The sequence below is a fragment of the Brachycentrus maculatus genome, unplaced genomic scaffold (genome assembly GCF_059751285.1).
Source record: "Brachycentrus maculatus isolate JH-2025_06_01 unplaced genomic scaffold, ASM5975128v1 h1tg000753l, whole genome shotgun sequence".
NCBI lineage: Eukaryota > Metazoa > Arthropoda > Insecta > Trichoptera > Brachycentridae > Brachycentrus > Brachycentrus maculatus.
The window spans coordinates 67501-95255 of NW_028281483.1; the positions used below are offsets into that span (position 1 = coordinate 67501).

The 27755-nt window shown below is 32.3% G+C and overlaps 1 protein-coding gene across 1 annotated transcript in view; it reads left to right on the forward strand.

The window, feature by feature from the left end:
- LOC148300306 (uncharacterized) overlaps positions 1 to 27755 on the forward strand; it is a gene marked incomplete at its 3' end in the record, with an annotated part of 112956 nt that overhangs the window by 5599 nt on the left and 79602 nt on the right. The window lies entirely within an intron of this gene.

Consider the following 27755-nt stretch of genomic DNA (forward strand, 5'->3'; position numbering starts at 1 on the left):
GGATTTTGAAAGTACGCGACACAAATATAAAATCATTATATCTCACCAAAACGTAACAATTTTACAAGCTAGAATTCCTGATTACTTAAAATCATTTATAATGGAAATTTAACGTTTTGGTGAGTACCTCCACATATATGTATACTCGTATATATACATATCCCTACTATATGGTGCCCCAGCAAAAACAACGATTGTAACACATTGAATATATTTTTAAAATAAATCACGTTTTTTCGTAAATTATTGCACCAAACGGATAGTCCCGTTGTAAAAACTCACACGAAAACAGTTCCACATTGTAAGTAACAATATCTCTTCGTAAACCACATGTTCAGAAATTAATTCATACATTTATATTGTATATACACATACACTTATATTCTCAAGTAGCATGTTACAGAAACAGTTTCACATCGTAAGTAACAATATCTCTTCGTAAACCACATGTTCAGAAATTAACTCATACATTTATATTGTATATACACATACACTTATATTCTCAAGTAGCATGTTACAGAAACAGTTTCACATCGTAAGTAACAATATCTCTTCGTAAACCACATGTTCAGAAATTAACTCATACATTTATATTGTATATACACATACACTTATATTCTCAAGTAGCATGTTACAGAAACAGTTTCACATCGTAAGTAACAATATCTCTTCGTAAACCACATGTTCAGAAATTAACTCATACATTTATATTGTATATACACATACACTTATATTCTCAAGTAGCATGTTACAGAAACAGTTTCACATCGTAAGTAACAATATCTCTTCGTAAACCACATGTTCAGAAATTAACTCATACATTTATATTGTATATACACATACACTTATATTCTCAAGTAGCATGTTACAGAAACAGTTTCACATCGTAAGTAACAATATCTCTTCGTAAACCACATGTTCAGAAATTAACTCATACATTTATATTGTATATACACATACACTTATATTCTCAAGTAGCATGTTACAGAAACAGTTTCACATCGTAAGTAACAATATCTCTTCGTAAACCACATGTTCAGAAATTAACTCATACATTTATATTGTATATACACATACACTTATATTCTCAAGTAGCATGTTACAGAAACAGTTTCACATCGTAAGTAACAATATCTCTTCGTAAACCACATGTTCAGAAATTAACTCATACATTTATATTGTATATACACATACACTTATATTCTCAAGTAGCATGTTACAGAAACAGTTTCACATCGTAAGTAACAATATCTCTTCGTAAACCACATGTTCAGAAATTAACTCATACATTTATATTGTATATACACATACACTTATATTCTCAAGTAGCATGTTACAGAAACAGTTTCACATCGTAAGTAACAATATCTCTTCGTAAACCACATGTTCAGAAATTAACTCATACATTTATATTGTATATACACATACACTTATATTCTCAAGTAGCATGTTACAGAAACAGTTTCACATCGTAAGTAACAATATCTCTTCGTAAACCACATGTTCAGAAATTAACTCATACATTTATATTGTATATACACATACACTTATATTCTCAAGTAGCATGTTACAGAAACAGTTTCACATCGTAAGTAACAATAACTCTTCGTAAACCACATGGTTTGGCCGGTACTTATCGGTAGTACGTTTTGAATTTCGAACGACGCCCGACTGCCCGAATACAAGACAAAAGAAAAACAAAAGTAAAAAAAACAGTTGCAATTTGACTCTTCACGCGGGCGCTCTATATTGAATTTGTTGTGAATACCTCGCTGTATTTTGTGACCCCATCACCACCATCAAGAGAGAATCGCCCTGATCCCAGCGCTGGATCAAGACCATCTATAAGAATAAAAGGTTAGTTCTTTATTCATACGTGCTATTTGATATTTATCGAACTCGCCGTCCCTTGGTACTTGAAGGTTCGAGCATAAATCATCGAACTAACTCGGGAGAGTATCACGACTCCAAATCGATCTAAATATTTCTATCTTGTAGAATCGTCGTCTTATTGTTAATACCATAAGACTGGTCCTTCGAATAATTTTTTTTTTGAGTTTCATTTCGCACTGTGGCGAAACCATTTTTGGTCCTATCGAGCCGGATTTACATATTTACGATTACTAGCGTACCTATTTACGATTGCAAGCGTTTCGGATTTGGTGTCAATACTAAATTCGATATTTAAATTCCTTGTGAATTTGTTTCCCTTTGATTATATTGCTACTGCAATAAGCATTACGTAAACATGAATGATAAAATACAACTTAAATTGGCGAAAGCAAAAAAAGATTATATTTTGGCGGAAATCGAAGAGCTACATAAACAAGCTCAACATGTTTATCAAAGTCAAAAAGAAACGCGAATTACACAAGAATTTAGAGTACAGGCATCGGAAATTGACAATGATTTTTCCGAATTTAAAAACTTGTGTGATAATGAAAACGTGTTGCAAATGAAGTTAAATCCAGATTTTCAACCGAATTTTGAGAGCTTGACAGTTTTCAAAAGGAAGTTTTATTTTGTTAAAGACACACTTATACGGATGACAAAAATTTCTGAACTCGAGTCGTCAAATACTTCGCAACCAATTCAAGGTGTAACAAATTTAGTTTTAAAATCGCAGTATGATCTTAGTTATAATTTAAGTATTCAACCACTAGTTTTAAATAAGATAACCGATAACCTTCCAGTTTCCGAGATTAATACCTCATCTCTCAACTATTTAAAAGATTTGTCCTTAGCTGACAGAGACTTCCACATTTCAAGACCAGTAGACAAATTACTGGGTGCTGAAGTCTTTACTGAAATTTTGCGAGATAAAAGAATACGTGGACCTCCAGGAAACCCAGACGCTATAGAGACCGCATTTGGGTTTGGAATTGTAGGTTCAGCCAATTCTTTGATAAGTTACGATAAGGACGATACTCGTCCTCCTATTAATAATTTTTTGACTACTTCTAAGGAATCAATTGAGTCACTAGTATCCAGATTTTGGACATTAGAAGAAGCACCTTCGAGTGAAAAACCAAGTTTTTCATCTGGGGAAAAACAGTGTGAAGAATTTTATAAATCAAACATACATCGGGATAGCACTGGGCGCTACGTCACAGCACTACCCTTTAATAGAGATCCATCTTGTTTAGGAGATTCACTTACAACTGCGACACTTCGCTATCAGAAGTTAGAACGCAAAATTAATCAAAATGACACTCTGCGTCGTGACTATGATAAGGTCATGGAAGAATATCTCGAAAATAAATTTATTTCTCCCATACCACTTAGTAATTCTAACGAGCCATTTTATGTCATACCTCATCACGGAGTTCAACGAGCGGACAAACTCACTACAAAACTTAGAGTTGTCCTAAACGCCAGTCAGGTGACTACGTCGGGTCTTTCTCTGAATGATTGTTTACATCCAGGTCCTAATTTACAAGCAGAATTACCCGCCGTTATCCTAAAATTCAGATTATTTCCAATTGCACTCAGCGCGGATATCAAGCAAATGTTTCTAAATTTAATTGTACGTCCTGAAGATCGTCGTTTTCTCAATATCCTGTATAAATTTAAAACTGATGACGTAATAAAGATGTACCAGTTTAATCGCGTGTGCTTCGGTTTGAGATGTAGTCCTTACTTAGCTAGGCGTACCGTAAAGCAGCTAGCTAAAGATGAACATGATAAATATCCATACGCTGCCAAAATCGCGTCCGAAGATTTTTATATGGACGATTTAGGCACGTCCACTCGCACAACGGAAGAAGGTGTTAAGTTGGCGCTAAGTCTAATTGAACTTTTCAAATTAGGAGGTTTTGAATTAGTTAAATTTGTAAGCAACTCGGCGAAAGTAATGAATGCTATTCGGGAAAGTAATCGTTTAACTAGTAAAGTTAAATTTGACAATGAAGAGGATAACCTTAAGATTCTCGGATTAGATTGGTGTCCTAAGAAAGATGTTTTAACAGTTTCTGTAAAATGTAGCCCAATACCTAAATGTACCAAACGCACAATGTTGTCAACGGTGGCAAAGTTGTGGGATATCAATGGCTATTGTTCTCCAGTAATCTTATATGCGAAATTATTAACCAAAGCTTTATGGATTCGTAAGTTAGGGTGGGATGAATTGCCACCTGAGGAAATAAAAACTACCTGGCAAAAGTTCTTAAAAGAATTGCCTCTGCTAAAAAGATTTAAATTACCTCGATTTTTAGGCTTTGAATCGGAATTATGTACTTTAAACATATTAGGGTTTGCAGACGCCAGCGAACGCGCGTACGGCGCCTGTGTTTATACGTGCATAGAAGTTCCAAATAATCCCAATAAAATAAGTCTTATTCTAGCCAAGAGTCGTGTAGCTCCACTCAAAATTGTGTCTTTAGCTCGATTAGAACTTTGCGCAGTCTTATTATTAGCAAAGCTTATTAAATTCGTCATCGATACAATTTCCTCAAGGTGTACAGTAAAAAATATATATGCCTTTAGTGACTCGACAGTCGCTCTACACTGGACTCACTCATCACCACATCGTTTTGACACATTCGTCGCAAATAGGATCACCAAGATTCAAGAACTTCTTGATCCCAAATATTTTTACCATATCAATGGTAAGCAAAATCCAAGCGACTGTATATCTCGCGGGTTGACACCCGCGCAATTAATTGACCACCCTCTGTGGTTAAACGGTCCACCGTGGGCTAGGGAAGATTGCTCTACGTGGCCTATAAATAAATTTTCCTTTGAAGAATCCGAAGATAAAAAATTGGAATACAAACGTTCTAAAGTTTTTCTAACAACGAATACATTCGTTAATAATTGTTTGGAGTTTTACGAATTGTCTAAAAGAGTCTCGTGTTGGGACAGGCTTCTTCGTATAATTGTATATTGTTTACGTTTTTTAAAACGGTTACCTCGTTCGGTGACAGTTACAGTCTCAGATTTGATAGAAGCTGAGAAGGTGGTTATTAGAGCGGTCCAAAGCATGCATTTTTCAGACGAAATAAGCCAATTAAAGGGGTCTCAGGTCATATCAAAACAGTTGAAACGTCTGAGTCCCTTTATAGACGAAGAAGGTATTTTACGCATTGAAGGAAGATTATCCAAAGCAGATCTTCCTTTTGAAACCAAACACCCAGCGCTTCTTCCAAAACGAGACCATGTGGTCAATTTAATAATAGATCGGTACCACAAATTTCACTTACATACGGGATCGGGACTCCTTATGTCTATCCTGCGCCAAAGATTTTGGATTCTTTCTGCCAGAAGCGTCATTAGAGGGCGAGTAAATAAATGCAATGCCTGCTTCCGCATGTCTCCGTCACATCCAACTCCGAAAATGGCTGATCTTCCATCATATCGGATACAGGAGGCAAAAGCTTTTGTCCACACAGGTGTTGATTACGCGGGTCCTCTAAACATTACTCTCACTAGAAAGCGCGGACAACGTTCTCAAAAGGCTTATCTGTGTCTTTTTATTTGCTTAACAACTAAGGCTGTACATATTGAACTTGCTTCGGACTTATCCTCCGATACTTTCTTAGCCGCGTTCAAACGTTTTTTGTCGCGAAGAGGACCTGTATCATGTTTGTACTCAGATAATGGTAAAAATTTTATTGGAGCTAAGGCACAGTTAGAAGATATTTATAAGTTAACCGTATCGCAGGAATACCACAATATTATAAGCAAAGAAATGCTTAAGCGTCGTATAGAATGGAAATTAATTCCACCTCATAGTCCACATTTTGGTGGAATCTGGGAGTCAAATATTAAGAGTTTCAAATCACACTTATATAGAGTAATAGGAAGTCAATTACTGACTTATGAAGAACTCCTTACGGTATTAGTACAGATAGAGGCTCTCCTTAATTCGAGACCCCTTTGTGTGTTATCGGGCGAACCTCATCCGGAAGTCCTTACTCCCGCCCACTTTCTCATGTCTACACCTTTGCAATCTCTTCCGGCCTTGGAAACAAACAGTTATAGTCTAGGTTTTCGTAAACGGTTATTAGACAGTTTAGTCCAAGAATATTGGAAAAAGTGGAGGTTGGAATACTTGCATACATTGCAAGTGCGCCAAAAGTGGTGTACACCCGATCACCCGGTAACTGTGGGTACTTTAGTTCTAATTATACAAGACGACATCCCTCCTTTACGTTGGCCTCTAGGAAGAATAGAAGAATTATACCCTGGCACCGATGGTATTGCCAGAGTGGCTTTGGTCAGAACCCAAACCACCAGCTTCAAAAGGCCAGTTGTTAAACTGTGTCCAATTCCAAATCAATAGTAGTTTGTTTATCTATTGTTTTTGCATTTTTTTTATCTCAGTTTTTCTTTTGTTTGTTTGTTTTTGCATTAAGTTTCCAATTGTATTGAATTGGACGTTTCCGAACAAGTGAAAGTGTTGAGAGAATTACCTCAAACCTCTTATGGTTCAAATTGAAATGAATTATTTAATTATCCCTTTATTTAAGTATTTTTCCATATTATTTCTCTCTCTTCAACATTCGTGTTTGATCGTTTTGGAGTTCGTGGTTCTTTCGGTTTGCGTCGACGGTTTCGGAAGCTCTAGGAACTTCCAAGGCGGGGGGCATGGTTTGGCCGGTACTTATCGGTAGTACGTTTTGAATTTCGAACGACGCCCGACTGCCCGAATACAAGACAAAAGAAAAACAAAAGTAAAAAAAACAGTTGCAATTTGACTCTTCACGCGGGCGCTCTATATTGAATTTGTTGTGAATACCTCGCTGTATTTTGTGACCCCATCACCACCATCAAGAGAGAATCGCCCTGATCCCAGCGCTGGATCAAGACCATCTATAAGAATAAAAGGTTAGTTCTTTATTCATACGTGCTATTTGATATTTATCGAACTCGCCGTCCCTTGGTACTTGAAGGTTCGAGCATAAATCATCGAACTAACTCGGGAGAGTATCACGACTCCAAATCGATCTAAATATTTCTATCTTGTAGAATCGTCGTCTTATTGTTAATACCATAAGACTGGTCCTTCGAATAATTTTTTTTTTGAGTTTCATTTCGCACTGTGGCGAAACCACCACATGCTCACATTTAGTCAAATATTTATATTGAATTTTTACTTTTATTCTTAAGTAGCATGTTACGAAGACAGTTATATTTCTTCTTAAACCACGTGTTCAGAAATTAAGACACACATTTATATTGAAGTTTTACCTTTATTCTGAAGTTGTTTATTACGGAAACAGTTCCACATCGTAAGTAACAATATATATATCTTCGTGAACCACATTTAGTTGCAAATTTATATTGATGTTTTACTTTTATTCTCAAGCGGCATGTTACGAAAACAGTTTCACATCGTTAGTAACAACTTCTCTTCTTTAACCACGTGTTCAGAAATTTAAACACATTTATATTGAAGTTTTACCTTTATTCTGAAGTTGTTTATTACGGAAACAGTTTCACATCGTAAGTAACAATATATATCTTCGTAAACCACATTTAGTTGCAAATTTATATTGATGTTTTACTTTTATTCTCAAGTAGCATGTTACAGAAACAGTTTCACATCGTAAGTAATAATATTTCTTCTTAAACCACGTGTTCAGAAATTTAGACACACATTTATATTGAAGTTTTACCTTTATTCTGAAGTTGTTTATTACGGAAACAGTTCCACATCGTAAGTAACAATATATATCTTCGTAAACCACATTTAGTTGCAAATTTATATTGATGTTTTACTTTTATTCTCAAGTAGCATGTTACGGAACCAGTTCCACATCGTAATTAAATGTCTTTTTAAACCACACGTTCAGAAATTTAGAAACTCATATATATTGAAGTTTTACTTTATTACTAGGGAAGTAGCGTAATGGTTACTGTGACTCCTAACTAACCACTTTCAAGTATTTGAAATACTTGATCATGCTAAATTTTCCTCGGTCTTCCTCTGCTATTATTTCCAACTAAATTCACCTCAAATTTGTTTCACTGTTCTTTTCTCATTGTTCGTTATAAAAGTACACTGTATGCAGTCATAATGAGATCACTCAGATGAATGTGCGGCGAAACGATGTATGAATGGTGATATTAGGAAAGAATGCAAGGATAAGTTAAGTATTTACGATAAAATTTAGAATTTCGTGTTATGATTTGTACTAAAAAATATGATGCTAATGTAGGCGGTAATAGCAGCAGAGGAATACCGAGGAAAACTTGGTAAGATCAAGTATTTCAAATACTTGAATATGGTCAGGTTTGGAGTCGAAATAATCAGCGGCTACGAGTATAAATGAAGAGATTCATGAACGAAGAAGAGGCGAAGATTTTTTGCAAAGAAAGAATGGTGTAACGTTTTATTTTATCAACCATCTTCTGCGGAAAGCGGCGTGATGCTTGGTTTATTAGTTAGTTATATATTTTTTTATCGACTGAAATGCTATTGCCAAGAAATAGAAGTGATTTGATTGTTTGAATGTATCATTGGCTCTTTTCCGCGTATCAACGACTTTGTGGCAGCCCTGAATTATATTCCAATGATAACATCCGCTTGGCAGTGTATCCACCATCATAGAAATATGTACAGTCGCGGACAAAAGTTTAAACCCATTTGTCTCGCGACATTTCCAAACATGACTTGAATTGCCTAATGTCCAGGTGACTGCAACACCGCTTATCATGTCCCTACTCAGGCTTCAACTTTTTAAGTTTCATAGCCTATGCCTACTCGTGAGTGGATTTACTCTTTATGTTTAAATTTACTATAATTTCATGTAATTCATGAGTGAAAATTCTAGGCAAAAACACTAGCGTATTTCCAAACACATTTTTAGCTAAGCTTTTTATACAGTTACCAAATTCTTTACTAAATAGTATTTTAATTTATAAATTTGGTATTAACCTTAATAACTAAACATTCGTCTGGCAGACTACGCAAATAAAAACGTGAAACTTAATAAAAAGTGTTTATTAAAAAATAGGAACTAGTTATGGCACGTAAGTTTGGTTTATTAGGAATGAATGTAAGAGACATTTAACGATAAATCACAGCTACTACATATGTCAATATTGTGCGACCCACAAATGGCATTGTATCTACAAATATGGTTTAGATATCTAGGCTTAACTTGGTGGAATAACAAGATGAAAAAAAAAAGTTTTCAGGCGTTTCCCAGGATATAAAAATAATCCAAGGTTCGGATCTTGCATACATACAAATAAAAGGGTCTCTTCTTGACAAAAGCTTTCTCAATCAAACGTAGATGGCTGTTCTATACTCATATGTACTGTGTCGTCAGATTAATGATAAATCTAGGAGTTCCAAAAAAATAAGTAGAGTGGTTGTCAAGCGTGCTTCTTGACATCTGCTATCACTTTTTTGACGTATTTTTGGTTTAATTAGATTTAAATATTTTTATTCATTCTCAAGCTATTGTGAAGATATAAAAAATAAAAATGTGGACTTTCTATTTCATTTTCATTTGACCAGATTGAACCACAGTAATGCATGTTAAATTAATAAAAATATATCAAGTTTAAACAGGTCTTAATAAAACACTCATTTTATCATCCATTGTTTACTTTGTGTAATACCACTTTTTTGGTAAAAAAAAAGTGGTATTACACAAAGTAAACAATGGATGATAAGGAGAGTGCTTTATTTCCATACCACAAAGTTATGAATGCTTTTAATATATACAAAATATAGGTTTTCAAAAATTTTAATGAAATTCTGTGTAATATGTTATTCAACGATGAGATTGGGTGTAAAAAAGTTTAATATAATTTATGTTCATCAATGTTATCGTGTGATTTGAAACATATTAGAAAAACGTGCTTTCATTTTTCTATTTAATCAGACTGAGCCACAGCGACGCGTAGATTTACTGTGCATACAGAAACCGAATCAATAATGTATTGCAGTATGGTGACATCGCTCACTCCTTTCAACAACGTCATAAATCAAAAAACTTGATTTTTCAGAAGATCGTTTTTTAAAGTTTAAAAATATAATAAAATGTTTTAAAAATAAATATCTAGACACTTATGTAACTTTTTACTGTGCAACACATCTTTTTAGGTAAAACCTGAATGTTTATTCTCCATTTGAAAAACATTTAGTATATTTAAAAAAATAATTAAACAATACATTTTCTTCAAAATGCAAAAACAACACGTAAATACTAATATATTATTTGGAGAAATAAAAATACTTTGTGTTTTGATCCACTTACATTTTTATTAACCAACTAGTTTCGGCAACAACCTGTTGCCCTCTTCAGGGTTTAATTTATGACATAAATTAAACCAAAGACATAAATTAAAACCTGAAGACGGCAACAGGTTGGTTAATAAAAATGTGAGTGTATCAAAACACAAAGTACTTTTATTTCTCGAAATAATATGATCCACGAAGTTCAATATTCAAAACAGGTAAATATTAAGTTAAAAATATGTCGCTTTTGCTGGGATATAGTACATTTTCTGAACATTCCGAAAACATGCACAACAGAAAATTGTCGATTTTTGATATATGACGTTGTTGAAAGAAGTGAGTGACATGTCATACTTTGGTTAGTGTTTCCTTTTCCTTTATCAGTTAATCTCGTTTTGATAACAGCTCTGATAGACCAGTTGATGGGGAATATATTGTATTTAAGTATTTTCGCCGTTCAATAAAACCGGCGGTCGGTTACTATTTTCATTCTTTTTTTACCAGACTGAGCCAACCAAAGTTACCGACATCGTCAGACTAAACCCGGTAGCTAGTAAAATAAAATATATGAGTAAAACTATTTTTTTGTTATTTTTTTATTATATAAAATGCAGTTTCACCAAGAAATTTCAGAAAAAAATTTCAATCTAATTAAAATATTAAATAAAACACTTGTTTTTTTTACCACTTGAGTTTATTTATGACTACTAGTTTCAGAAGCTAAGCTTCCATCTTCAGGTCAAAATAATAATTAAAACATTAAAAATTAAAATAAAACATTTCTCTTATCTTCCTCGTCTCCTTATTTATAGGAGGAGTTAATAATATATTGTTTCAAAATTCTTCACCTTTGCTGTCCATTTTTCCTTTATTTTCAAACTCCTTCCCTTGACTAACTCCCCTCCCCTTGACTTACCCCTATCCATAAGTATAGAAAACTTTTTTAATAATATATTAGTTTAGTTTAGACCTGAAGATGGAAGCTAAGCTTCAAAAACTAGTCATAAATAAATCAAGTGGTAAAAAAACAAGTCTTTTATTTAATAATTTTTACATGTCTTACCACAAAGTAATGCCGAAACAATAAAAATAATCAATTTCAATTTTAAAAACTTTTTTTTTCTTTCTGAGATTGGTTCGTTTTTTTTGTTCGCCAGTGTTCATATCCAAAATAGCAAGGATTGAAGCGATTTAATATGACGCACGCGCATTAACAGGTACACTAACGTACACAAGCTTCGAGACGTAACGGAACTGTATTTACTGAGAAGTTAAACAATTTAGGAATTCCTATGTAAATATTTTGCACAAAATAACGACTGAGGTGAGTCATCTATGAACTGGCGCGAGAAACTCGTTAAAAAGAGACTTAAAAAAAAATAAACATCAAGTACTTATTTTTTTTTACTCAAAATAGTCTTAATGTGTTTTCTGACGATTTGATTAATTTAATTAAAAGTGTCCAATATTTTCGACATCTCAACATAGATGAAGAAGAATTTATATATTTTTTAAAACTCTTCTTCTTACCCTTATCCGCACCTGATGGTGCATAGGGCACTGCATCATATAAACGCAGTGTCATCTTAATCGTTAATGCGTGAAGGAAAGGTGATCAGCCCTCCGCTTCAGGTACCAGTCCAGGATATTATTGAATAAATATCAGAGTGAAAATTATTATAACCATTATCCGCACCCAATGGTGCATAGGGCACTGCATCGAATTGACGCAGTGTTTTCTTGATCATTACTTACATGAAGGCAAGGTGATCACTCTTGCGCTTCAGGAACCAGTCCAGGGTAATATTAAATAAACATTACAGTGTAAAATCACAAATATTTTATTTTACCCCCCCTGGGAATCGAACCCGGGATCTCCAGCACGGTAGCTAAACACGTTGACCATTACACCACGGAGGCGGACTCAGAGTGAAAAACTCACTTATATTTATTTTAGCCCCCTGGGAATCGAACCCGAGACCTCTAGTGCGGAAGTCGAGCGTGCCGACCATGACACAACGGAGGCGAACAAATATAGTAACTAAAAAAGTTTAATTACAATACCTAAAAAAAGTCAAAATGACAATAATCGATATTGTCATTTTTTTAAAAGGTTGAAAAATTAAGTCCTTAAGTTCAAAGGGAAGCCTGTCAAAGGCCTATTAGAAGTTAAAAAACTCCATTTTTCGTATTTCTGATTTATATGTCTTCGTTCTTACCCTCTGCTACCCTAATGCGATCCATTATATATCTTAGAAAAGATTTTCATTTTTCCCTCGCTGCGCGCATTTTTGAAGAAAATTTTATGCAAAATGGAGAAAAATGTGTCTTCATTTTTGTGTTGGTTTATTAGTATTTATTTTACAGGAAAATTCTTAAAATTTACAAGAATATTGGTGTCTTCTTCTTCCTAGCTCCATTGCAACTTATCGTCTTTGTAGACTGTTAGGGGTCAGTTCTCCTCGTCTTCTGGTTGTAGGTCCTTCTGTCATATACGTCATCTAGGCCATGCTTTCGAATCATGTTATGTTTCTGCAGCATCCATGAATTTTTTCATCTCCCTCTAGATGTCTTTCAAGGAAGATCCATCGCGATTGCCTGGTTCACAATATGTTCAGGTTCTCTGCGTCCTATGTGCCCATACCTTTTCAATTGCCTTTCCTCTACCTTACTATTGATGTATGTTACACCCAGGCTTCCGCGAATGCGTGAACTTTTTATTATATGTTTATAACATTTTGAGTGTGTCCAAATACTTGTTCACAAATCTGGATTATCTTCATTCAGTAGTTATTTTTAACATTATTGACATCTCAATATAGATGAAGAAGAATACACGTCTATGCCTTTACAAGGATTAAAACCGTTATAGCCTCAGTTAAGTGATCACTTTACATACCGCTCACTCCTTTCAAGAACGTCATAAATCAAAAATCGTCAATTTTCAGTTGTGCATGTTTTCGGAATGCCCAGAAAATGTACTTTATCCCAGCAAAAGAGGCATATTTTTAACTTAATATTTACCCGCTACAGGGCAGAAAGTGTTGTTTTTGCATTTTAAAGAAAAGGTATTGTTGAATTATTTTTTTAAATATACTTAATATTTTTCAAATGGAGAAAAAACCTTCAGGTTTTACCTAAAAAGATCTGTTGCACAGTAAAAAGTTCGATAAGTGACTTGATATTTATTTTTATTACATTGTATTCTATTTTTAAACTTTAAAAACGTTCTACTGAAAAATCGAGTGTTTTTATTTATGACGTTCTTGAAGGAGTGAGCGATACGTGTAACATTAATCAATTCTATAAATTTTTGCTCCTTCTAGATGTTAATTCAACTAGTGAGTTCACAACAGCCATCTGTATTGGAATGTAACATTTATATAGATGAATAAGTTTAATAAATATTCGTAATAAAACGTTTCTTTTGTTTGTCACGTTCCTCTGTCGGATTGAATTTCTTTCTACGTGCGTTCGATAACAAAAATATGAAAATCTAATCAATATTCAAACACGTGTATCACGTGTTTCCTAATACAATACAAAGCGTCTCATATTGCTATCGTCATGAATGTTAGTAGCCAGCCATGTATCCATTCTTTCAGTATCGTTCATAATCGATTTTTGAGATTTTTCATTTATTTATGTACGTAACATTCAGATAATATATCACTTAAAACATATATATTACTTTTAAATATACATTTTTGTAATATTAGTATTTAACCACTCACGGATATTTTTTGTTTACCGGCTTCGAGAAGTACCTATCTCTTTGTTAGGACAATCACTACAACAGTGTGCAAACAATACTACACGTTACTACCAAAGCACTTTAATTTCATCATATATTTCATAAATAACTTAATAAATATATATATATATATATATATATATATATATATATATATATATATATACATATAACGAGGTTATATTTTGCTTTCAAGTAGGTATGAAATAATATACTCCAATGTGTTTCTCTGTAATCAAAGATTATAATTATAATGATTAAAGAAAACACTTGTTTTTTACCACTTAAGTTTTATCATGGACTACATGTTTCAGAAGTTAAACTTCCATCATTCAGGTCTGTATGATAACTAAAATATAAAATATAAAATTGTTCTATAAATAAGGAGAGGGAAAAGTAAAGGGAAAGGGTTAGTCAAGGGACGGAGTTTGAAAGCAAAGGAAAAATGGAAAGCAAAGGTGAAGAATTTTGAAACAATATATTATTTAATAAATTATTTTTAAAATTTAAATTTTTTTGGATTTCTAAATTTTCAAGATAATTCATAATTTGGCCTTTATATGGAACAAGGTGTAATAATTTTAATTTATGAGAGTGAAATGAGTGATTAGTATCTATTATGTGATTTGCAAATTCCGAAAAATAATTACTAACAAGACCGCTATGATGTTTTTCAGTTCTAATCTTTAAATTTCTCGCAGTTTGGCCAATATATTTTTTATCACAATCTCCACACGAAATTATAATTATATTAGTTTTAAGTTAAATCTCATTCATTTAGTGACAAAAAAAAGCAGCAGCGCACAGCAACAAAGCAGGTTTGGCCTTGTTTACGAGCATATGACCGTACAGTACTAAAATCCCAGATCCCAATGCACTTGTAAGCATTTAAATTATTTTAGTAATCATCAGAAATTCTCTGGGACAATATGTCCCTACAGTATTGAAAGGGTTAAATAATTATGATATTGATAATTTCTACATAACCATTCTCTTATCCTTTAATAGTGAAATGGTCAATAAATGCAAATAGAGCAATGTATAAAGTCAACTGTTTTCTGCATAGAACCCAAAAGCTTCCATTTCCATTCTTGAGTTAGATTATAATTGCAAATTTAAGAGGCTAAAATTAATAAATCGTAGTGATAGAGGGGTAATTACTGATTTGGTCCTGTTATATAAAATTTTTAACGATTTTTTGGACAGTCTTGATCTCCTAAATCTAATAAAGCTTAGCGTCCGTCGAAGAGGTACTAGGCAAAAATCTGTATTCCCAGTATTTGTACATAATGCAAACAATCCCATGTTCTCTTCAATTCCGCGGCTTCACATGTCAGCCAATGTTTTTGATAGTATAGATTTTTGTAATATATTGTTATCCACCTTGAAGTCTGTACTTTCTCAGCATTTCTTCTCCATGTTATAATGGATAAATTTAATCATTTTATTTCACTCTCTCTCGCTGCTCGCAGATAGTGTGTGAAGGAGACGTGTATTGACCAGTGCTTACTATTTGTTATTTTACTATTACTTTATGTTTAAAACTTTTTGTTTCTCTATTAGTGTATTCATTAGTGTATTTTTATATTTAAAAAAAAAACAAACTAACCATCACGCCGCTTTCCCGCAGGGGTAGGCAGAGAGAATAGAACGCCATACCACTCTGTCTTTGCAAACATTCTTCGCCTCTTCCACGTTCATGCATCTCCTCATACATACCCGCCGATTGTTACGACTCCTAACCTCACCTCTTTCAAGTATTTGGCGTACCTGATCGTGCCATGTTTTTCTCGGTCTTCCTCTTCTTCTTTTCCCAATTCCCAACATTCGCCTCATAAATTTGTTTTACCGTTCTTTCCTCACTCATTCGTTCTACATGTCCAAACCACCTCAACACATTTTTATATTAGATACTGTATATATCGTAGTCATACAGGAGAAAGTGACCAAGTGCATTTTTTTTTTACAAAAACGTGATCATTGACTATTTGATATCTTACTAGCTTAATATTGCCCTGAAAAACATCCCAAAGGATTTTAAACTTATAAGTATATTATATTGACTTGGTAAAAATGACTAACTGCATTGGTGTTTATTTTGTTGCCAAGCAAAAGTGACTTAAATAGCCCTCCCGAACATTTTACGTTTCGTCAGTTGGTCACTTTCTCCTGTACGACTACGATATGTATCATGTTAAAGGCTTTATGTTATTGTCCGCCTCCGTAGTGTAATGGTCAGCATGCTCGGCTACCGTTCTGGAGGTCCCGGGTTCGATTCCCAGGGGGTTTAATAAATAAAAGTGATTTTTTCACTCTTAATATTTATTCAATATTACACTGGACTGGTACCTGAAATGGAGGGCTGATCACCTTTCCTTCATGTGCAATCGATCGAGGTAACACTGCGTTTATATGAAGCAGTGCCCTATGCACCATTGGGGTGCGGCAAGGGATTTATTTTATTATTATGTTAAAGGCTTTAGCCGTTCAATATCTCATCAGCATTATCTCCCCACTAATTTCTAACAGACATCAAAAGGTACAAGCCTAGATCGTTCACACTAGTCTGTTTTTTTTGGTTGGTTGGAAGATATTGCTTTATAGCAATAAGCCCGCCAATGTACACACATATTGTACAAAAGTTCAAATAATAAAAAAATAATAATAAATAAAAAATTCTAACGCACGAAGGTCTCATATATTTTTATTATTAAATGTACGACATGACACTCGTATTCTCCCTTTTCACATCCATATAACTTTTATCTTCCCCTGTATTATGTAACTGATACATTGTAGTCTAACTTGATATATTATGACATATCGTCTTACTTGGTGTTTTAACGGTATCCAACAGGACTCCTTCATTCGTTCGTTATCTTTAAAACCTATTTATTGTTACGTTTCTTGACCGTCTACAAAGAAATAATCTTTTTCTAAAATAAATAATTATCTACCATCATGCCACTTCTCCGCAGGGGTAGGCAGAGAGAAAAGAACGCCACATCAATCTGTTTTTACAAACAATCTTTACCTCTTCTATTTTCATCCATCTCCTCATACATACCGATCGATTATTGGGACTTTTGATCTGACCACTTACAATTCATATTATTTTTGACATCTCATCAAAGATGAAGAAGAATATGGAAGTCTGGGCACGAAGACGGGGCTGACGACCGTCATAGGCTGGTTCAAGCGATCGCTTTACATTCGTGTAATATTCACCAAATCTACCCATTATTGACAACCACACTACTCAAATTCTCGGAAGTTCTATATATTTCAACCAATTTTGAAACATTATTCTTGAATCACTAAAACTTCACTAGAGACATCTATTGGTAAGATGAAAAGAATTTTTTTTTTTACTGAGCAGAAACTCTTTTATTAGTATGCGAGGTCCGAATCCTGGATTTTAATCACACACATGAGAAACGCCAGAAAATATCATTTTCGTTTTTATTATTTATGCTTATAATTTGACCAGATAATTTATTGAAAACATTTTGAGTGTGTCCACATACTTGTTGACAAAATTTGGATTATCTCCAATCAAAGGAGTTACTATCATATTATTTTTGACATCTCATCAAAGGTCAGGAAGAATATGGAAATCTGGGCACTTTGGTGAGATGTCAAAAATGATATGAAAGTAACTCCTGTAATTGGAGATAATCCAGATTTTGTGAACAAGTATTTGGACACACTCAAAATGTTGCACTTACAATGATTTGAAATACTTGATCTGCCAAGTTTTCCTTGGTTTTTCTCTGCTTCTGTTACCAAGCACATTCGTCTCATAAATTTGTTTTACTGATCTTTTTTCACTCATTCGATCCACATATGCAAACCATCACAACACACCTTTCTTAATTGTATCGATAATGCATATCTCAGCCTTGCATTATTTCCTTTTATCACCATTCGAACATCTATCATACATGGGGCATACGAAGAGATCGCATTCCAACTGCGTACAGTCAGTCTACTTTCATCGTTCTTATTCCAAATCTGTGGTTCACTTCTATACATAAGGGTTGAAACCATAACTCCATTGTGCACTGCCAGTTTAGCTTTCGTTGAAGGGTTTTTATTTGCTTTAACAGATTTCAATGCGCCATTCACACAGTGTCCAACATTCTCTCTTCTTTCTATATCATTATCAATATGTTCATCAAAGAAGCATTAATTCACTTCTGCAATAAAATGGATAAGGTAAGAACTCAACAAAATATTCGAACCCGGACAGCATTAAATATAAACTATGTTGGCCCATTCGTTAAAACAAGTTATGCGCAAAAAACCTTTTCATTCCTTGCGCCAAAGATTTTTAATTTGCTGCCCGTAATTATTAAGAATTCCAGTAGTGATCATGTCTTTAAGAACAGTGTCCGTCGATGGTTGCTTCTCGTTGGAAGGGACAAGGTAGAAAGTAGAGAGTTAATTAAAGTCCAGGTATAATTATTTTATTGTAAAACTTTTATACTGTAAACTGTTAATGTTTTTATTATTTGTAAAGTATATAATCTAATAATTAAAAAAACAAATAAAAATTGTATTAACATGTAAAACATCACAGGCCATGCCCAAAGAGCCGTAAACATATAGTAAAAAAAATGTATGTACCTATGATATAAATAAACTAAAATGTATATATATATATATATATATATATATATATATATATATATATATATATATATATATATATATATATATATATATATATATATATATATATATATATATATATATATATATATATATATATATATATATATATATATATATATATATATATATTAATAAAAATATTCCCATCATTATAAAACATATTTTTTTAACATACAAAATCATCTGTCTGTTCGGAAATTCTTCAATATTTTTCCAGTAATACTCAAAATTTACTATTGTTTATTTTTACCGTACTCAAGTAGTTGTTTTCTTTTGTTGACTTAGTATGAAGACAGGCCTTTTCTGCAATGGCCTGTCTTCATACTAAGTCAGAAGAGTAAGTTTCGAAATGAAGATCGTGATGTGATTCCTCAATATTCTGAGGGATTATGTAGGTATCAACTATCACAGGAATCACAAACCTTTCATACTTAATTTATTAAAATAACTAAAAGTTTAATAACTGTTTTTTTACAATACATCCCATAATAGATGTTTTGAGCCATTGAGTTTTATCACAAAGCATTTAAAAAATATATCATCCTTACGCAGAGATATCTCGATTTTATAAATTAAAGATGGTGAAAGAGATGACAGAAAAAAACTTATTTATTTTTATAATATAAATACCAATAAAGTAAAAACTTATTACTTTATTGGGAAATAAATTGCCGGAGTAGGAATATTCTAGTTGAAATGAAAACATCAAAATTACAAAATTATTATTTACAAAATTTCAAGTCCCAAACATGGAAATCATTTATAAAAAATCCGCAATTTTTCAAATACTAAAGGGTGACAGTTATTTGAATTTAAAAAAAGTTTATCTTCGAGATCCTTAAATGATTTTTCAACTCCAAAATGCAATACTAAGTAATTTCAACAAAACTTCAAATATTTGGGAATGAAATATTTCAATAAACTTCCTAAAGAAATTTAAAAAATAGAAGATATAAAAATTCTTAAGAAAAAACTTAATGCACATTACATATAAATCTTGAAAAATGTATAAAAAAGACTATTATACAATTAATTATTTATAACATTAAACCATGAGTGTAAGTCCCTCTCCAAGCACAAGAGCTCAGTCTCTTTTTTGGAGAGGCACAGCGAATCTGAAACTAAAAGTTTTCCATATGTATAAATGTTTAGTAATTTTAAATGTTTTATGCTATACTTAAAAATGTAACTACATTGAATAAATTTAAAAAAATAAAAAATAAAAATGATAAACTGCCATATACATATACACATCACACAATAAGTTCGTATAAAAATTACAGAAATTCTTTTTTAATTACTCATTCATACGCATCAGTAAGACCATATAAGATTAGCTTTTATTGATTTCTCCTTTCTCAAGGTAATCCATGAATAAAATACTAGATTGTTCCGAATGAAGGCACAGCTGAGATAAGCATTATCGATACAATGAAAGGGTGGTGAGATAATTTGGGCATGTGACTCAAACGAGTGAAGAAAAATACATTTATGAGGCAAATGTAGTTAATAATAAAGACAGAAAAAAAGCGAAAAAATTGGCTCGAAAGTATTTGAAATACTTGAAAGTATTCAGGTCAGAAGTCGGAATGACTATAAATAAAATTATGGATAAAGTTAAGAAAGGCGTGTTGATTGGACATGTCGCTCACTCCTTTCAAGAACGTTGTTAATCAAAAATCGTCAATTTTCAGTTGTGCATGTTTTCGGAATGCCCAGAAAATGTACTATATCCCAGCAAAAGAGACATATTTTTAACTTAATATTTACCCGCTACAGAGCAGAAAATGTTCTTTTTGCATTTAGAAGAAAAGGTATGGTTTAATAATTTTTTTTAAATGCACTAAATATTTTTCAAATAGAGAAAAAACCTTCAGGTTTTACCTCAAAAGAACTGTTGCACAGTAAAAAGTTCATTAAGTGGCTTGATATTTATTTTTTATACATTGTGTTAAATTTTTAAACTTTAAAAACATTCTCCTGCAGAATCAAGTTTTTTGATTTATGACGTTCTTGAAAGGAGTGAAATGAGTGATTAAGGAGAAGTAAAACAAGTTTATGGGTCGAATGTAGTTGGTAATAGAAGCAGAGAAGGACTGAAAAAAAACTGGATTTAACAAGTATTTTAGTTTTATTTATGGCCAGGAGTCGGAATAATCGGCGGGTATGTATCAGGAGATTCATGAACGCGGAAGACCAGAAACCAAACTTTATTTAAAATACCTAAAATACACACCAAGTCTTCCAGAAATTCATTTTTAAATCGAGCCTGCGATATGTGCAATGTAATGCTTAATGAAATATACATCAGTAATGTTTCTTTTAATACGTTTAAGAGAAATATTATTGATGTCTGTTTGACCAGTTGAAAAAGAAAGTTTCTATTATTTGATAAAAACATGTAATGTAAGTTTATTATATAGTTATACTTTTATATACATGACAGTTTATTTTTATTTTTAGATAACTTAAGTGAAAACCTCTAATTGGAATGTTATTTTTTTAATTTTACTATGTTGTGTTATTTTTGTTACATATTCTGTTGGTTTTCCAAAAAAAAAAACAAATGATAAAATAATAAAACCCTTATCCGCACCCCAATGCTGCATAGGGTACTGCGTCATATAAACGCAGTGTTATCTTGATCGTTTACACATGAAGGAAAGGTGATCAGCCCTCCGCTTCAGGTACCAGTCCAGGGTAATATTTAATAAATATGACAGTGAAAAAATCACTAATATTTATTTTACCCTCCTTGGGCATCGAACCCGGGACCTCCAGAACGGTAGCCGAGCGTGCTGACCATTAGACTACGGAGGCGGGCAAAATGTATAAATATATAAATAAAAATAAATAAAAAGAGAGAAAGATTCTTTGCAAAGACAGATATGTGGAACGTTCTATTTTCTCTGCTAGATGGTTAATTAGTTAATAAATTTTGATGAACTTCATATTAATAATCGTAATTTTTATAAAAATAAACTTCCGGCATTTTTTTTCTGGGACGCGTCTCAAAGGTTCACCATCCCTGTATAATAAGATATCCAGCAAGTCGAAGTCAAGCAACTGAACATTTTAATTAAGTTTGAAGCAGAGTCCAAACTCTATTGATTGAACCGTGTAAATATATAGGTAAACAACAGGCCCAGAATACTAACGAATATATATATATATATATATATATATATATATATATATATATATATATATATATATATATATATATATATATATATATATATATATATATATATATATATATATATATATATATATATATATATATATATATATATATATATATATATATATATATATATATATATATATATATATATATATATATATATATATATTTCTGATGAACTGTTTCACCGAGATTGACCGACGCTTACAATGATAATCAAATAGCCCATCGCGTCGGTTCTCAAAACGTGCTTCACGAAGCCCCGGGGCTTTGCAAGGCCTCGAGATGAATCTTTAATAATGCTAAGGTTGAGATCTGCAAACATAACAATTAATCTTTTACGATTAGGTAAATAAAACAAATACATGATGAAAGAGAGTAATAAATAATAAAACCCTTATCTGCAACCCAATGGTGCATAGGGCACTGCTTCATATAAACGCACTGTTATCTTGATCGTTTACATATGAAGGAAAGGTGATCAGCACTCCGCTTCAGTTATCAGTCCAGGGTATTATTAAATTAATATTAGAGTGAAAAAATCACTTATATTTATTTGACCCCCCCTGGGAATGGAACCCGGGACCTCCAGAACGGTAGCCGAGCGGTCTGACCATTATACTACGGAGGCGGACAAAGTAAGGTGAGGATCTATAAAACCTGCGTAAGACCGATCCTGACATACGGCACGGAAACAAGAGCCGACACCGCGAGAACAAAAAGCCTTCTTAGGACATCCGAAATGAAAAATCTACGACCCATTGCAGGCTTAACACTTCGCGACAGAGTAAGAAACTCAGATATAAGAAAAATCTGCGATGTTGAAGATGTTGTGCGATGGGGAAGAGAAAGAAGACGTTTCTGGAGAGATCATGTGAGAAGAGCGAGTTCGGATCGAGTGGTGAGGGTGGCAGCGGACAGCAGCATAGGCGGGATCAGACCCTCAAGAAGACCACCTAAACGATTGAAAGATAGCTGGTACCTATATATATATATATATATATATATATATATATATATAATACCTAAAATACACACCAAGTCTTCCAGAAATTCATTTTTAAATCGAGCCTGCGATATGTGCAATGTAATGCTTAATGAAATAGACATCAGTAATGTTTCTTTTAATACGTTTAAGAGAAATATTATTGATGTCTGTTTGACCAGTTGAAAAAGAAAGTTTCTATTATTTGATAAAAACATGTAATGTAAGTTTATTATATAGTTATACTTTTATATACATGACAGTTTATTTTTATTTTTAGATAACTTAAGTGAAAACCTCTAATTGGAATGTTATTTTTTTAATTTTACTATGTTGTGTTATTTTTGTTACATATTCTGTTGGTTTTCCAAAAAAAAAAACAAATGATAAAATAATAAAACCCTTATCCGCACCCCAATGCTGCATAGGGCACTGTGTCATATAAACGCAGTGTTATCTTGATCGTTTACACATGAAGGAAGGGTGATCAGCCCTCCGCTTCAGGTACCAGTCCATGGTAATATTGAATAAATATTACAGTGAAAAATCACTTATATTTATTTTACCCCCCTTGGGAATCGAACCCGGGACCTCCAGAACGGTAGCCGAGCGTGCTGACCATTACACTATGGAGGCGGACAAAATGGTATTTTACCGAGTCCAAACAGCATCGTGGAGCATATTACACCGATATTTAAGCTAAAATCCCATTCAAACTATGGTGCTGGAACTTATCCTTGTCTAGAACTTCCATCTCGATGCTATGTTGCCTCAGGTCTGGGCACTGCTCACTGCCTGTGCACCTCTATAAGATACGAGCGTTACATCACTATTTTGCGAATGTGGACAAGATATAAGGGATGCAAACCATACGTTCTTTCAGTGTTCGCTCACAACAGAGAACCCTTCTTTCACACGAGAAACGCCAGAAAATAACATTTTCATTTTTGAACAATTATTTTGATACACTCAAAATGTTGTCACTATAAATAATTTATCATAACTTAATTATAATGTCGACCAGTTTTGAAGCTAACCACTTCTTTTTCAAGACTGAAGTAATAAATATATTATTAGATTAAAACCAATATATATTTTTTTTAGCTTTTCCACTTTATTTTTATTTGAGCAGCGACCGGGTTTCGTCGTTACCGACATCATCAGACTGGTGATGTCGTAACTGATGATGTCATAACTGGTGACCCAGTCTGATGATGTCGGTAACGACGAAACCCGGTCGCTGGTCATATAAAAATAAAGTGGAAAAGCTAAAAATATTGGTTTTAATCTAATAATATATTAAAATGCAATTCCATCACGAAGTGTCAGTGGATAATATAAATCTATTATGTAGTAATCAATTTTGAAAAATAAGCGGTTAGCTTCGAAACCGGTAAACATATATAAACAATAAATTATCTACAGTGATTTTAAACCAAAGTTTTATTTTAATATATAGAGTTGTTTTATTCTTCTGGGTGCTTGATTTAACTGGCAACGTCGGCGTCGGCGTCGTTCATTTTGACATGTGAGTTAGCGTATTTATAGCTGCCCGCCCAAAGTGGTACTTGCACAGACGGGGGATAGCTGAAAGCAGGTCATGCGGGTTTAAAAACGGACCACGGACTCATTCAATCTCATTTTGTTACCGAATACAGATAAAACTGAAGCTTAGCGAATCATTACGATGCTTTTATTTGATTGCACCGCATCTCTGTGCCCGAGGGAAAACCATCACTGGTCCATTTTGATCTAAGAACGGTGTCACATTAGATTGGATATTTCTCGATATCAAAAGAGACAAGACACAGCTATGTAAGGACTTTCAATCCCCGTTTTACACATGAAAACCACACTACTCTTAATGTAACTAAATGGTAAATAATATAATATTTTTTAAAGGAATAAACCTTAAAGCCTCTATTTTTAGAGGCTTTTCTGCATACAGGATAGTAAGGATAGGAAACTCCTTGATTTATATTTTTTTCTTTATATTAAATTCTTTTGCATTACATGACATAAATTCAAATACAAAAAAAAATATGAGAAAAATATAAATATAAATACAAAAAAAGATCCCACAAAGGCATGGCCTGTGTGTGGGTATACAATATAATTTAGGTCATAGTAAAGGGAATGAGGGTAAAGGTATTGTAAGTAGAACTAGAAATAATAATGTTAATATAAAATACAAAAAATACTTGACTATTTGAAAACATTTTTTTTAAATAAAATTAAAAACTTAAAAACATAAAAAAGATGAAAAAGTAAAAAGTAAGCAAGCATGTACTACAAAAAAATAACTATCAGTCTTATGACTCAGTTCATATAAGTTCACAACAGCCAACTATGTAGGAATAAAGAAAGCTTTTATATGGCAGAGACCCTTTAATTCATACGCAAAATTCGAAGATTATTTTCATACACTGGGAAACGCCCGAAAACTTGAGTATTATTTTTTTACGCAGGTTATAATTCAGTCAGTTAGTTTTATTTACGACATTTAGAGTGTATCTTAATACTTGTTCACAAATCTATATTTTCTCAACTTATGAGTTATTATATTTTGAGATCTTAAAAAAAAAGAATAACTGTAAGGAAGTCTGCGTATTGACAAGGTTTAAAACCTGTCATAGGCTGGTTTCGTGATCACTTTACCTTTTTTTGGAACCCCTTAGTTATATGATCAATCGCAGGTCATATGATGTCACGAAAAAATTTCTAGGAGTTTCAAAATTTTGAGTAGTGTAGTTGTCAATCATGGGTGGAATTGTGAACGCTGCATATGTGTAAAGGGACATCACACCAGCATATGATAGAAAATACGCCTAAGTCATACGCCCTGTAAATACCATATACACATTATTCAGATTTTTTTTAAATCTAAAATTACTCATTAGTGTAGAAAACCCTGATTTATAAACAAGTATTTAGACACACTCAAAATGTTGTAAATTAAATGACATAATCAAATAAAACAATAAGCTTTAAGTGTAAGTCCCTCTCCAAGCACAAGAGCTCAGTCTCTTTTTTGGAGAGACAGCAAAACTAAAAGTATAAGTTTGCCATATCGCTCACTCCTTTCCAGAACGTCATATATCAAAAATCGTCATTTTTCAGTTGTGCATGTTTTCGGAATGTCCAAAAAATGTACTATATCCCAGCAAAAGTGGCATATTTTTTACTTAATATTTACCCGCTACAGGGCTGAAAGTGTTGTTTTTGCATTTTGAAGAAAAGGTATTGTTTAATTATTTTTTTAATGCACTTTATATTTTCAAATGGTGAAAAAACCTTCAGGTTTTACCTAAAAAAATCTGTTGCACAGTAAAAAGTTCAGTAAGTGGCTTGATATTTATTTTTAATAAATTGTATTATATTTTTAAACTTCAAAAACGTTCTCCTGAAAATCAATTTTTTTTATCTATGACGTTGTTGAAAGGAATGAGCGATATGTATAAATTTATAGAAATTGTATCAAATTGTATTAAAAAATGTAATTTTATTACATAAATAAAAAAGTAAAATTATAAGCTAAATTTTTTTTAAATCACGTTTTCAGGCGCACTGAAAACGTTGTGAATATCATTGATCGTTTAATTTACAGCGTTCGTTCAGAAGTCAGATCCGGCGAGTTGTGAGAGCGCCCACCTGTTGCTATAGGAACGCGCCCACCGGACGTACTCGTAATACTAAATATAATACTCATAAAGGCAGTCAAAGCACAAGCTGTGTTCTTTGTGTGAACTTTGTGAGCTTCCCGCCACTGAAACGGATTCAGCAAACCGCGGAACAAGTCGTAATAAGAGTTCGGAAACTTGAGCGACGTATATTTTGTAAATATAATATTTTTTTCGTTAACAACAGCAACATACAAAATTACAAAACTGTTTTTCAAATAATTTATTAATTGCTTATAAACTACTAAACAAAATATTAAGGCTGAAAAAAATTAACCCCCAAAAAAATCTAAAAGATATCCATCCATATACATATCGCTCACTCCTTTCAAGAACGTCATAAATAAAATAAAAACTTGAATTTTCAGAAAAACGTTTTTAAAGTTTAAAAATATAGCACAATTTATTAAAAATTTATATCATGCCATGTATTTATATATCTTTATATAAATATATGTGTTAATATATATATATATATATATATATATATATATATATATATATATATATATATATATATATATATATATATATATATATATATATATATATATATATATATATATATATATATATATATATATATATATATATATATATATATATATATATATATATATATACATATATATATATGTATGTATATATATACATACATATATATATATATATATATATATATATATATATATATATATATATATATATATATATATATATATATATATATATATATATATATATATATATATATACATATATATATATATATATATATATACATACATACATATATATATTGACATCTCATCAAAGATGAAACAGATGAGATGATGAGATATCAAAAAAAACTCCTGTAATTGGAGATAATACAGATTTTGCGAACAATTATTTAGACACACTCAAAATGTTGTAAATATCAAGCCACTTCTTGAACTTTTTAGTGTGCAATAGATCTTTTTATGTAAAATCTGAATATTTTTCTCCATTTGAAAAATATTCAGTTTATTTAAAAAAATAATTAAACAATACCTTTCCTTCAAAATGCAAAATGCTTCTGCCCTGTAGCTGGTAAATATTATGTTAAAAATATGCCTCTTTTGCTGGGATATAGTACATTTTCTGAGCATTCCAAAAACATGCAAAACTGAAAATTAACGATTTTTGATTTATGACGTTCTTGAAAGGAGTGAGCGATATGTAAAACAAAACATTGAAAGAATATGCATTAAACAAGCCAATAACAGTTAACCACAGAAACATAAAGTATTATTTTT